The sequence below is a fragment of the Pongo abelii genome, chromosome 2 (assembly GCF_028885655.2).
Source record: "Pongo abelii isolate AG06213 chromosome 2, NHGRI_mPonAbe1-v2.0_pri, whole genome shotgun sequence".
In the NCBI taxonomy this organism is placed as follows: domain Eukaryota; kingdom Metazoa; phylum Chordata; class Mammalia; order Primates; family Hominidae; genus Pongo; species Pongo abelii.
This window is the reverse complement of record NC_085928.1, coordinates 13741890-13754344: the sequence shown is the minus strand read 5'-3', so window position 1 is coordinate 13754344 and position 12455 is coordinate 13741890. Positions and strand designations below refer to the sequence as shown.

At 41.7% G+C, this 12455-nt stretch overlaps 1 protein-coding gene across 20 annotated transcripts in view; it reads left to right on the top strand.

Annotated features, from left to right (window-relative positions):
• Positions 1–12455, top strand: part of KALRN (kalirin RhoGEF kinase) — a 687608-nt gene that overhangs the window by 251700 nt on the left and 423453 nt on the right. The window lies entirely within an intron of this gene.

Below are 12455 nucleotides of genomic sequence, written 5' to 3'. Positions count from 1 at the left end.
TGTACAGTGTACACTATTATGGTGATAGATACACTAAAAGCTCCCAGACTTCACCACTATGCAATCTATCCATGTAACAAAATTGCATTTGTATCCTTTACATTTATACAAATAAAAAAATTAAAAATAAAATTTTTTGTTTGTTTTCGAGACAGAGTTTCGCTCTTGTTGCCCAGGCTGGAGTGCAGTGGCATGATCTCAGCTCACTGCAACCTCTGCCTCCCGGGTTCAAGTGATTCTCCTGCCTCAACCTCCCAAGTAGCTGGGATTACAGGCGCACGCCACCACGCCTGGCTAATTTTTGTATTTTTAGTGGAGATGGGGTTTTGCCATGTTGGCCAGGCTGGTCTTGAACTCCTGACCTCAGGTGATCCACCTGCCTGGGCCTCCCAAAGTGCTGGGATTACAGGTGTGAGCCACTGCACCCTGCTTAAAAATACAATTTAAAACTCAGTTTCTCAGTTTCACTCACCACATTTCAAATATTCGAAAGGCACCTAGTGGCAAACCAACTGGACAGGACAGACATAGAACATGTCTGTCATCACAAAAGGTTGTACTGGACGGCACTATACTAGATCTTTTAGTTATGTCCCACATCTCTTCTGCTGTGTTCTGTGCTTCTATTTGCTTTTCTCTCTGTGCTTCAGTGTGCTCTTTTCTTCTTTCTTTCTCTTTCTTTCTTTCTTTCTTTCTTTCTTTCTTTCTTTCTTTCTTTCTCTCTTCTTCTTCCTCTTCCTCCTCCACTTCCTCTTCCTCTTCTTCTTCCTTTTCCTCTTCTTCTTCTTCTTCTTTCTCTCTCTCTTTTCTTTTCTTTACTTTTTGTGGAGTTTCACTCTTGTTGCCCAGGCTGGAGTGCAGTGGCACGATCTCAGCTCACTGCAACCTCCGCCTTCCGGTTTCAAGCGATTCTCCTGCCTCAGCCTCCCGAGTAGCTGGAATTACAGGCGCTTGCCACCAGGCCTGGCTAATTTTTGTATTTTTAGTAGAGACGGGGTTTTACTGTGTTGGCCAGGCTGGTCTCAAACTCCTGACCTCATGATCTGTCTGCCTTGGCCTCCCAAAGTGCCGGGATTACAGGCGTGAACCACTGTACCCTGCCCAGTGTGCTGTTTTCTATTGATTTGTTTTCAAGTTCATTCATCCTGCTTGCTGCTACATCTATTCTGCCATTACACTCATCCAGTGAATTCTTAAGTTCAGTATTATACTCTGCAATTCTAGAATGTTCATGCAATTCTTTTTATAGATTCTGATTCTCTGTTGGAGCATTCTATTTTTTAATCCATTTTGTCCCTTTCTCCCCATTTTTTTAAGATGTCAGTCATAGTTATTTTGAAAACCTTGTCTGCTAATTCATATCTGGATCATCTTCTATAGGCAATTTTATTGTTTTGATTATCAGTAACTTTTCCCTGTCTCTTTATATATCTTGTAATTTACACTGTATAGTGGATATTGTAGATGATACACTGTAGAGGCTCTTGTTAGTTTATCTTTCCCTAAATATTTTAAAGTCTTATTCTAGAATACAATTAAATTACAAAAGATTATCTTGATCCCATTGAGCCTTGGTTTAGACTTTGGTATGGTAGGTGTATTTTTATCTTTTTATTAATCCTAGGGTATAGCCCTTATTCTAAAGATGTAGCTCTTATTCCTATAGCTTGGTGTTCCTGGGGTTCCAAATGAATGCCCAGAGAGCTCATGAAAGCCCCTCTACTCGTTTGAATTAGAACTCCCAGCATTTCCCTAGCACTGTGTGACCTCTAAAATTTCTGTTTAGCTCTTAATATGCCCCACTTCTCATAGCTGTTCTCTGCTAGACTTTCTGGAGTCTCATCCTGTATATGCAAAGCTTGGGATTTGACTAAGGACCTGAGGCAAATTTTAGTGAAGATTTTAAGGTATCTCCTCTGCATCTCCCTCCACTGTAATATCCTGTCACCCAAATCTCAACCTCCTTACCAGTCCCTGAACACTAATACCTGTTTTTTACATCCATCAAGACTATTGCTGCCCTCTGCTCAGCTTCTACTTCTCTGCTCCACAGTTAGGAAAATATCCTCAGGGAGAAAGCTGAGGTGAAGATGGGACTTACATTGTATGCTTTCTCTCTTTCAAGGATCATTTGTCTATATTGGTTATTGACCAATGCCTTTCAAATAGCTAATAGACAGTAGGGTTAAATCTGATACCAGCTACTTAGTCATGGACAGACCGTAAGTCTCCACATGAACATTTTAAATAAAAATGCAATATATTGAGGTTACCTGGAGAGCTTCTATGGAATCAGAAAATCAATGGTAGGGCCTAGGAAGAGATATACATATATATATATATTTAATTTACATATATTCAATTTTTATGTATATTTAATATATATATTTAATTTTTGTTTTTTGAGACAGAGTTTCACTCTGTCACCCAGGCTAGAGTGCAGTGGTGTGATCTCGGCACACTGCAACCTCCACCTCCTGGGTTCAAGTGATTCTCCTGCCTTAGCCTCCCCAGTAGGTGGTACTACAGGTGCCTGCCACCACGCCTGGCTAATTTTTTGTATTTTTATTAGAGATGGGGTTTCACCTTGTTGTCCAGGCTAGTCTCGAGCTCCTGACCTCAGGTAATCTGCCTGCCTTGGCCTCCCAAAGTGCTGGGATTATAGGTGTGAGCCATCATGCCCAGCCAGGAAGTTATATTTTTTAAGAAAACATTTCAGATTGTTCTAAATTAAGGCTATGTTTGTGAACTACTACGGTAAACACTACAGAAATGAGTTTCCAAGAAAAAGAAGTCAATGTGGGCTTATTTGGTCAAGAAAGGCATCAGGAGATGATACTTCAATTTTGAAGGATGGGAATAATCTGGAGATTTGAGTGTGGGTATTTCATGGTGGGGGGAAATGTGGACACCAATATAGGGATGGAATGAGCATAATATGGTGTGTCTGCATGGCAGTGAATAAAACAATTTGGCTGCAAAAATACTTGGAATAGGACTGTGATGTGAAATCATAACATAGATTTGGACCAGTCTGGGGTTGGGAGAGGCCTTAAATACCTGGTTAGGAAGATTGGATTTTTCATTGTAGGTGTCAGCAACAATAGCGTTTATTTTTTGTTTTCTTTTTATTATTTTGACTGAGAGAATGACATGGGAAAGCAATGTATTAGTGCAGTGAACCTGATGGGGTCAGATGGCTTAGTATAAGGGACAGAATGGAGTCAGGGGGCCAGATAGGCAAGTATTTGCAATTTATTATCTAGGCAGGGTGGGCTGAGGGATGAGTAGCAGCAGTAATGGAAGTAAAAGGCATATTCCCGAGTTATTTGAGAAAATAGAGAAAAAGTTGAGCTCTGAGGGATGACGTGAAGATGTGGGAAGACAGGAAAAGTTAGTAGTTTTGAGATGCTTGTGGAACATCAAGAGGATATTCATATTGAGTCCATAGATACTGTCTTAGTTTGTTTTCTGTTGCTATAAAATAATGCCTGAGACTACGTAATTTATAGAGAAAGATTTTTTTAGCTCATGGTTCTGGAGGCTGCACAGTCCAAGAGCTTGTAGCATCCTGTGAGGATCTACTTGCTGCATCATAACATGGCAGAGGGCACCACATGTTGAGACAGGGCAAGTGTGCTAGCTCAGGTTCCTCTTCCTCTCCTTCTAAAGTCACTAATTCCGTCATGGGGGGTCCCACTTTGATGACCTCATCGAATCCTAATTACCTCCCGAAGGCCTCCCCTCCAAATGCCATCAACATATGAACTTGGTGATTAAGTTTTCAACACATGAAATTTGGGGGCACATTCAAACCATAGCAGGCATTGTGTGACTATAGATAGTCCAGGATTTAAGTGTATATTTGGGAGACAATTTAATGGTTTAAAAGCCTGACTTTTGGAGTTATGCAGACCTAGATTTGAGTCTTTAATATGCCACCCAGAATGTGTGACTCTGACCAAGTTACTTAATCTCTCTGAATCTGTTTCTCTACCTAAAAAAAATAAATAAAAAGGTGGTGATTATGGCATTTATTACTTCATAAAGCTGTTATCAGGATTGAGATAATGTGTGTAAACCTCATTGTGTAGAGCCTGGCATGTATTTATTCTTGTCAGTTATCTGGGAAGTTATTGTTGGAGAGCATTATGAAACAGGAACTTGCATGGGATTTAGGTTCAGATGGACACTAGATTCCAATTTATCTTCATCACTCACAAGTTGTGGGATCTTAGCCAATTTATTTGGCCTCTTAATACTGAGTTTTCACCATGTTTAAAATGGAATTAACAATACCTTCTTTGTAGCATTATTATGAGGATTATGTGACATAAACTATGAAGGCTCTTGGCACAGGCCAAGAAATAAGAAATAGTATTAGTGTTGTTGAAGTTGTGGCCCCGGGTGGATATTCACATAGAGAGGGTTTGATGGATGAAGGGTAAAGGGCTGAGGTCCATCTTTAGATTGTCACAATAGGCTGTGAAGGACACAAAAGGAAGCCACAAATTGGCAGCCAGGGAAGTGGGAGGTAAGTTTAGATAAGTCACTGTAGGATTGGAGGATTGGTAAGCTTTCAAAATTCGAGTTTTCCTATCATTTTTGTCATGCTGAGACTAGATATGATGTGTCAAGGAAGAAAATTCAAGTATGTGAAAACACTGATTCTCCAGAGAAAATGTTCACAAGTCTAGAGACTTGTGAAAGCAGGAAGAAGACGCTCATCATGTCTGAAGCCAGATGGGCTGCTGCTGAAAATTACCTGGTCTTGGGGGGCAGACAGGGTGGAATTTCAAAAAGGACTGCATCTGATTCTGACACGAGGTCAAAGTGAATGAGAACTGACAGAATAAAGAATTCAGAAACTAGGAAGTGACTGGTTTTCATCGTGGGTGTCAACTCAACAGAGTAGTAAAAGCAACCATATTTTAAGGGCTGAAGGAGGAATTGGATGGAGGAAAAACAAAGGCAGTAGGGGCAAAACACACTTCTGAAAGTTTGGTGATGAAGAGAAGGAGAGACAGAATGAAGCTCCAGGCTCATTGGAGGGTTTAGCAGCAGAGTTAAGAGCATCAACTCTGGAACTAGACCTCCTGGGTTTGAAACCTTGACTCTGATGTTTATTAGCTGTGTGGCTTTAGACAAGTTAATTAATTTCTTGGTGCCTTAGTTTCCTAATTCATAAAATGGAGATGATGATATTGAGGGTTAATATTGGGGAGATAATTATGAGGTTTTTAGGAGGATTAAGTGAGTTAATATATATAAAGTGCTTAGTACAGTACCCGTCACATAGTGAGCATTTAACAAATCTTAGTTGTTGCAATTGTCATAACCATCATCATCATTGATGTTATGGAGATAACATTAACATATCATGGAGATAAATTGTTATGGAGAGAAGGGAAGAGGAAGAAAAAGAAGACAAGAGGCTTAGTACTGTTGTAGGTATAGTTTGGCTCTAAAATATGAGCACAACACCTACCAGGGAGTCTTCTTAGGTCCTACTAAACACTCAGATTTATTAGACTACCATGGGCCATCTTGGATACTGATCTACTGAGAATGATAGAAGATGGGAACCACAGCTTGCCAGCAGAGCAGTGCTTGCAGCAGTTCAGCTCAGCCATCGGCTTAGGTGCAAGGAGGTAACATCTGCATTGGGCAGCTGCAGGAGCTGCCATGGCTTATAAACTCCATGCCCCATGGGAACCAGTATGTTTGGTAACAACTCCGTTGGCACAGCTTCCAGAGTTTCTGCAATGAACATTGCAGTTATAAAAATCACCACCTCAGGGATGTCCAAGGTATGGTGTACCCATCAGGTATTTGCAGTTCAATTACAGTTCCTCCCAATCAAGATGAAATTTGTGAAGCAGGGGATTTTTTTTTACCATAAGAAACATGATTTAGCAACATGTTGGCACATACCATCTTTTATCTGTTTTCAGGAAAGCTGAACTTGGATGTTAACTGAAGGTCAAATTACCATGTAAGAGGGGAAAGGGTTTTGTTAACCCTTTGCTCGTAGTGGGATGTTTGGCTATTTTACAGAGAAATCAGACCTGTTCTAGATTGTGAGGAACATGTAAGGGTATTAGACATGGGATTTGAGATTTAAGGAATTTGGGTATGGAAGGTGTAAGAAATGAGTTAGGGGATCCGTAGCATGTTTACAGGTCAGAGACGTGGTCTGGTCAGTGAGATGTTTGGCCTCCTGGCCAGTTACTGAGGATACAGTGAAAGTGTCTCCCAGGTAACCAGGCTGTGCTGTCCTTCCTTGAGCAGACTGGATTTATGACAAAAGACAAAAATGGCTTCTCTTTTACACAATATATAAAAGTATGCCAACTGACATGCCAAAAACACGAAGGAAACAAGCAGAGCTTCAAGAGATATTTATTACACCTACAGCCTCTCAGGCCCATATCCCAGCTGCCTCCCCTGTCTGTAGATGTCCGTGTAATGATCTCTTCAGAACCTGAATACCTTGTGGCCTGCAGGGTTTGTGGGATACAAAAGAGGTGAGGTGTCACATTCTTTCAGTAAGGAATTCTTGGAACCTGGAGATAACTCCACATTTTGGGGTCCTTTATGAGGTCTGTGTGTTGCCCTATTTGCACAAGAAAATGTGTCCTGGGTCAGTCCAAGTTCCATGAAAGCAAAATTGTAAAGTGGGGAGATTTTGCCTTTGATTCTCACGTCTATTTTAGGGCTTCCCTCCTTCTCTCTAGGACCTCTCTGCCACTTTGTGGGATCTCATCCCTGGGCCATGTTCACAAAGGACCTTGCCCTCTTACTAAACTGTTTCTATATTCAGGATAAACTAATTCCAGGAGGGATTGCATGAAAAATTGCATTTTAATAGGCATCTCACCTGAGTGAAAAACTGTTAAGAGCCAAAGGGACTGAGTCTCTAATAGTGAGAATTGAGGTGTGGCAGAGAGGGTGGGGAAGGGAGAGTCTGGAAGCAAGCCAAGAGGAAGTAAGATTCCCTGGTCAGGCCACCCAGGGACAGCAGGAAGGCACTAGTGCCCTCAGGCAGAGCCCCAAGAGCGTGTCTGGGCCTCTGAGTGCGTGAAGGTGTAGGTGGTGGGAGGTTGGACAGGCACCTTTGGGCTGTGTCTGTGCAGTGCCCTGTGGTCACTCTGGGGATGCATGTCTAGGTGGGTGGGCGGTGGATGTGTTTGCATATGAGCTGCAGGTGTGATTCCCCATCTATTGCAATCTTAAATTCATACCTTTCATCTGTTTTTTACTATAATGAAAACATTTAGGAAATATATGCAATAGACTATATGCTCATATGCAGATTTCAAAATCTATCACATATGTAGCACTTAACAAAGCATTTTCATAGCCATCATTTTATCTGAATCTCCCTGATACCCTAAGGTTTAAGTAGTTTAAATTGTTACCCACATTTTACAGATAAGGAACTGAATTTCAGACCAATGATAAAACTTGTCAAAGTTTATACAGCAGAGTCTGTACTGATTTGAATTCTGTTCCTTGCGCTCTAACAATCATAAAATTTTATTTTGGAATTGACTGGGTGGCTAGTTTCCCAGATATAACAAGGTTCACCTGCAAGGAGGTTGTTAGTTCTCTCTAGGGCACAAGCTTTTATGGATGACCACTGTAGTGTTCACAGGGTGTAGTGAACATGATTGATATCGGGATGCACATATTTAGGCAAAGAAAAGCCATTGGTTGCCTTGTGTCCTCTTAATCAGCTCATCAAAGCTGAATATGAACATATTTAATACCAATGTAATCTATAATTAGACTATAAAATACTAACAATAGATAATAAGGTGGTTTGAAAGTTAAAACTCTAAATCAGATGCTATTGCTAAATTTGGCAAATGAAGGAAAATAAACATAAGATTCTTAATATACTTGTCCTATGAAATAATTTATGCTTCTTAAAAAAAGAACAATAATAACATTTTAGCTATTCCTATTATTGAAAGGAGAAAAAGTTTTCTGTTTGTTTTCCTAATTTGCATTTAAATAGATTCATTTAACATTTACTGTATTAAGAACTAGATTTGTATATTTTCACTGGATTTTAGCCAGCAGAAAAAAAAAAATTACTTAGCTTGGTTAAAAACAAAACCCCAAAAGAAAAGGAAAAAAAAAAAACCCAAATGACTTACATGTAACATCTGTCTTCTTAAAGAGACTAAACTATGTTGATTTCAAAGAGATACAGTTTCATTATTTAGACATGAACTTTCCTCTGTAGAATTTTTTTTGTTATATTACACTTTGCTGAACTCACCATTTGTGGCTTCTCAAAAAACAAAGACAAGTTTGAAGGCACTTTGGAGATATTTTTAGTTTAAAATGTCCTAGCTGGAAGGGAGCTTAGAAAGAGTCCACTTATCTGGAGACTAGCAACCGAATAACCTATGACCAACTCATAGTATTCATTCATTCATTCATTCAGTGAGTATTGAGAGAACTAGAGCTATTTGAATCAGCTGTGCCCAGACACCTGGCACTCCATCTTGGTGGGGCAGGCAGTGGAGGAAGAGGAGAAGAAAGAGGAGGCAGAGAAGGAGGAGCAGGCTAGATATTGGCAGGGAAATGTTCCCACTGAGGAATAGCACCTTACCCCAGATGGAGTACCAACAATGCCCTTTCAGCTAACTTTTAGGGATAACTGCCCCGGGGAGCTCGAGCAGAGAAAGTCTTACAGCCATATCAGTGGGAGGCAGGGCAGTGTCCCCAAAGCATGGCTCAATGGGCACTCAGTGAATGTAGCCTTGGGTAGAATGAATTAAATCTACACCCTGGACTTTACTTCCCTGAACCTGTTTTCCTGCCTGTGAAGTGGGCCTGATGATAGCACCTTGTGGGATTGTTTTATGGATGCAATGTAATGATGAAGGGTGAGTGGACATTTTGAACTCTAAAGCATCACACAATTGTCAGGGCTGACACTAAGAAACTTCTCTTCTTTTTTTTTTTTTTTTTTTTTTTTTGAGATGGAGTCTCGCACTGTTGCCTGGGCTAGAGTGCAGTGGCACGATCTCGGCTCACTGCAACCTCCGCCTCCCGGGTTCAAGTGATTCTCCTGCTTCAGCCTCCCAAGTAGCTGGGATTTCAGGCACCCACCACCAAGCCCAGAAGCTTCTCTGGCTATAAAACAATGCCATTTTTCTCACTGACATTATTTTATTCAAAAAGATAGAAATGTAAGTTGTAGCAATGAATATATCTTCTGATCCAGGAGAATCAACAAAACTATTTTTTATTTTGGGTGGAAAAAATGCATTCTGTATATTTCCAAATTGTGCCTATTATAAACCAGGATGCTTACCTCCATTCTGCAAACCACTATCTCTTCAAATGAGGAGAAGATCAGAAATGAAGTGACTTTTCCACAGTCTCATGTGGAGTTAGTGACAGAGCTGGGCCTGGAACCAGCGTAGTCTTCATCTCACTTGACTGTATGTATACATGCACACGCATGCATTCATTCATGCATACATTCTGCCTCTGCCGCCAGTTCCACTGAATGCAACAGAGATGACTATGACCCTTGCAGACAGCCAGCCTTGCAAGGGTGAGGATTATATGCAAGTAGGCAGCAAGTTTAGGTCCAGAGAAGACTTGTGATTGTCCTTTAGGAAACCCTGGTTCCTGACATCACATGAGACCATCTAATCCCCAGAGCAGGTCTTTTTCTCTCTACTGAGATGTGTGTCACCTCTTTGGAGCACCACCTCCAGTGAAAGCTAAACTTTTCCAGAATGTCCCAGACCCCAGTGACAAGCTTGTATGCTCCAAATGTAGGAGGCAAAATCAGTTGGGATGGCATGGGTGCAGACCTCATTTTGTAAGAAGCTGATTCAGCAAGGTGCACAGTTCCTTCAGCACTCTCAACTCTCACCTGTCTTTAACTCGTTTTTATATTGCTTTCCACCCTAATTGGCTTGTGTTCAGCTTTCCCTACTCTGTGGTTGAGGGATCTGGTGCCAAGCAATCTAATCATTCTGGTGCCAGCACATAACTCATCTGCTTATTTGCATATCTAAGTCACCATTTAACATAACATACAGGGAAGGTCACTAATCGGCCACTGAAACATCCAAGAAAGTGTATGGAGTGAGCGCTTTTCATCACAAGTTCTAAGGACTTCAGGCATTTCAGACTTTCATTAACTTTATTGATTGTTTTGTCAATAAAGAAAAGAAATGAGAAATTATTTTAAAATAGGGCTGGGAGGCAGAATTCTAAAGATAAAAATTACAGAATGAGAGTCCTCTAAATTCCTGTCTTCTTTTCCTTCTTGTCTTTAATAATAATTAAAGAAGAAAAAATAAAAGCCCTGAACAAATGCCTGTGATGTGAGGGTAGCTGAGGCTGGAGGACCCAGGATAGTGCACACAGCACAAATATCGACCCAACCTCTACAGGAGCCCCAGCCTGAAATAAATCCTCTGACACTCAGAAGTAAAGAACGGTCCTTTCGTCCTTTCTTTACTGTTGCTGTAAGTAGATAGAAGTGTAATTCAAAAGGGAGAATAATCTCCAAATCATGCACGTTTGCCTTTGGAAGGTGATGTTTTTATACTTAACTGTGAGTTGTTACAGCCCTGATGTCTCTGTCCTGACCTTTAGACACAAATCTAACTGCCTACTGGATACCTCCCCTTGAAACTCTCATAGGCCTCCCAAACTCAGCACATCTAAAATGGAACATACAATTTCCCACCCAAGCTCCTTACCTTCTTCTTTAGGCAGCATCTGTGGTGGTACTTTTTATTACCAGCACTCAGGGTGCCATGCCAGAAGCCTGGCTGTTCTCTCTAGCTCTTCCCCACCTTCTCCTCTCTAAACAACCAAGTCCCCAATCCTGCTCCCAGTAGCTCTCAAATCTGCCAATTTCTCAGACTCTACTGCCACTCCCGTAATCCAGGACTCCAGGTCCTTGCCCTCGTCAGGATTTCAGTAGCAGCCTTCTAGCCATTTTATCTTCCCTTCCACTCCACATCCCTCACTGCCATCAAAGCTCACTTCACACTTCACTACCCAGCTTAAAACCTCCCACCAGCACCTGGTAGCCGACAATGTGTGGTCCAGCTTCCCTGAAGCCTGTGTGCAAGGCTATTTGTGGTCAGTCTGTCCCACCTGCCTCCCCAGCCACACCTCCTCCTTGATGTCAGGCTCCAGAAACACAGCTGAGGACCCTTCATTGCCCTCGACACAGTGGGCTGTCCCAGGTCTGTCGCTTTGCCTGAGCATGCATCCCCCTGGCCTTCATCTGGCTGATTCCTATCTGAATCAAGGCTTGACTCAAGTGTCACCTCCTCTGAGAAGCCTTCTCACTCCTCAAGGATGGGTGAGGTGGCCTCTTCTGTGCTCCCTCAACAGCCAATATTTACCTCTATCTTATCAGTAGATTTTTTTTGAGTTGTAATTTTAATCACATTGTGTGCCAGATTATAATAAAGTTGTATCTGAGTCCATGTCAACTTTCCACATTAGCCTTTAAGCCACTAATACTCAAGAACCATATTTTAGTCATTTTTGCCTCATGTCACCTCCAGCGGTCCCTGGCACATAGCAGGTGTCCCATAAATACTGGTTGAATGTAATTGAAGTAGTCAATTCACTCTTCTGTTAAAGGGACATAATTGGATAAGGCTGCAGTTCTGGCTCCGGAAAGCTGGTGCAATCATGGCCACTTCTTAGCCTGTTTCTGTTCTCAGCTGCTTCCTGCTTCACTCTGCAACTGGGCTGTGGCCTTTAGTCCATCCCAAATGGAGTGTGAGGCTTAAGTAGTGCAGTTCTCTTCTCCAAATGTACTCTTTCACACCTTTCCTGGCTTTTGCTGACTTAGCCATTGTTTTTTGGTCCCCAGCATGTGTGAGTCACTGAGCTGAGATGATGAGGAGCCTCGAGCTGTGGCACATTGGAAATGGTTGAGTTTCCAGGTCCTCACCCTCATCAGGATTTCTGTAGCAGCCTCCTAACCATTTTTCTCTTCCCTTCCAGTCCACATCCCCCTGGGGAAGAGAAACTGTAAGGGACATGTGATGGCTATCTTCAAATATTTAAAGGGCTGCCTTAAAGAGAAAATGGTAGAATTTTCTGCTCTGGACAGAATATTACAGAAAGTCCAACTTAAACTGGCTTTAATAATAAAGAGGATTTATTGGCTCAGGTCCAAGGAAGTCCAGAGACAAAGTGGAAACCAGACAATGCTCAGCCAGGGCTCTGCCTGCTTCCTGCAGTTGTCTTGGCTCCACCCTTTCTCTACCCATTGGCTTCACCCTCAGGCTGCCAGAAGAATGGCTGCAGCAATTTGAGGTCAGAGCCACATACAACAATACTGGAAGAAGAGAAGCCATAACTAAATAACTAGGATTCTGTTTTCCTAGAAGTTTCTAGCAAAATGCCCTCATGTTTTATTGTACTAAATTGGATCACATTCT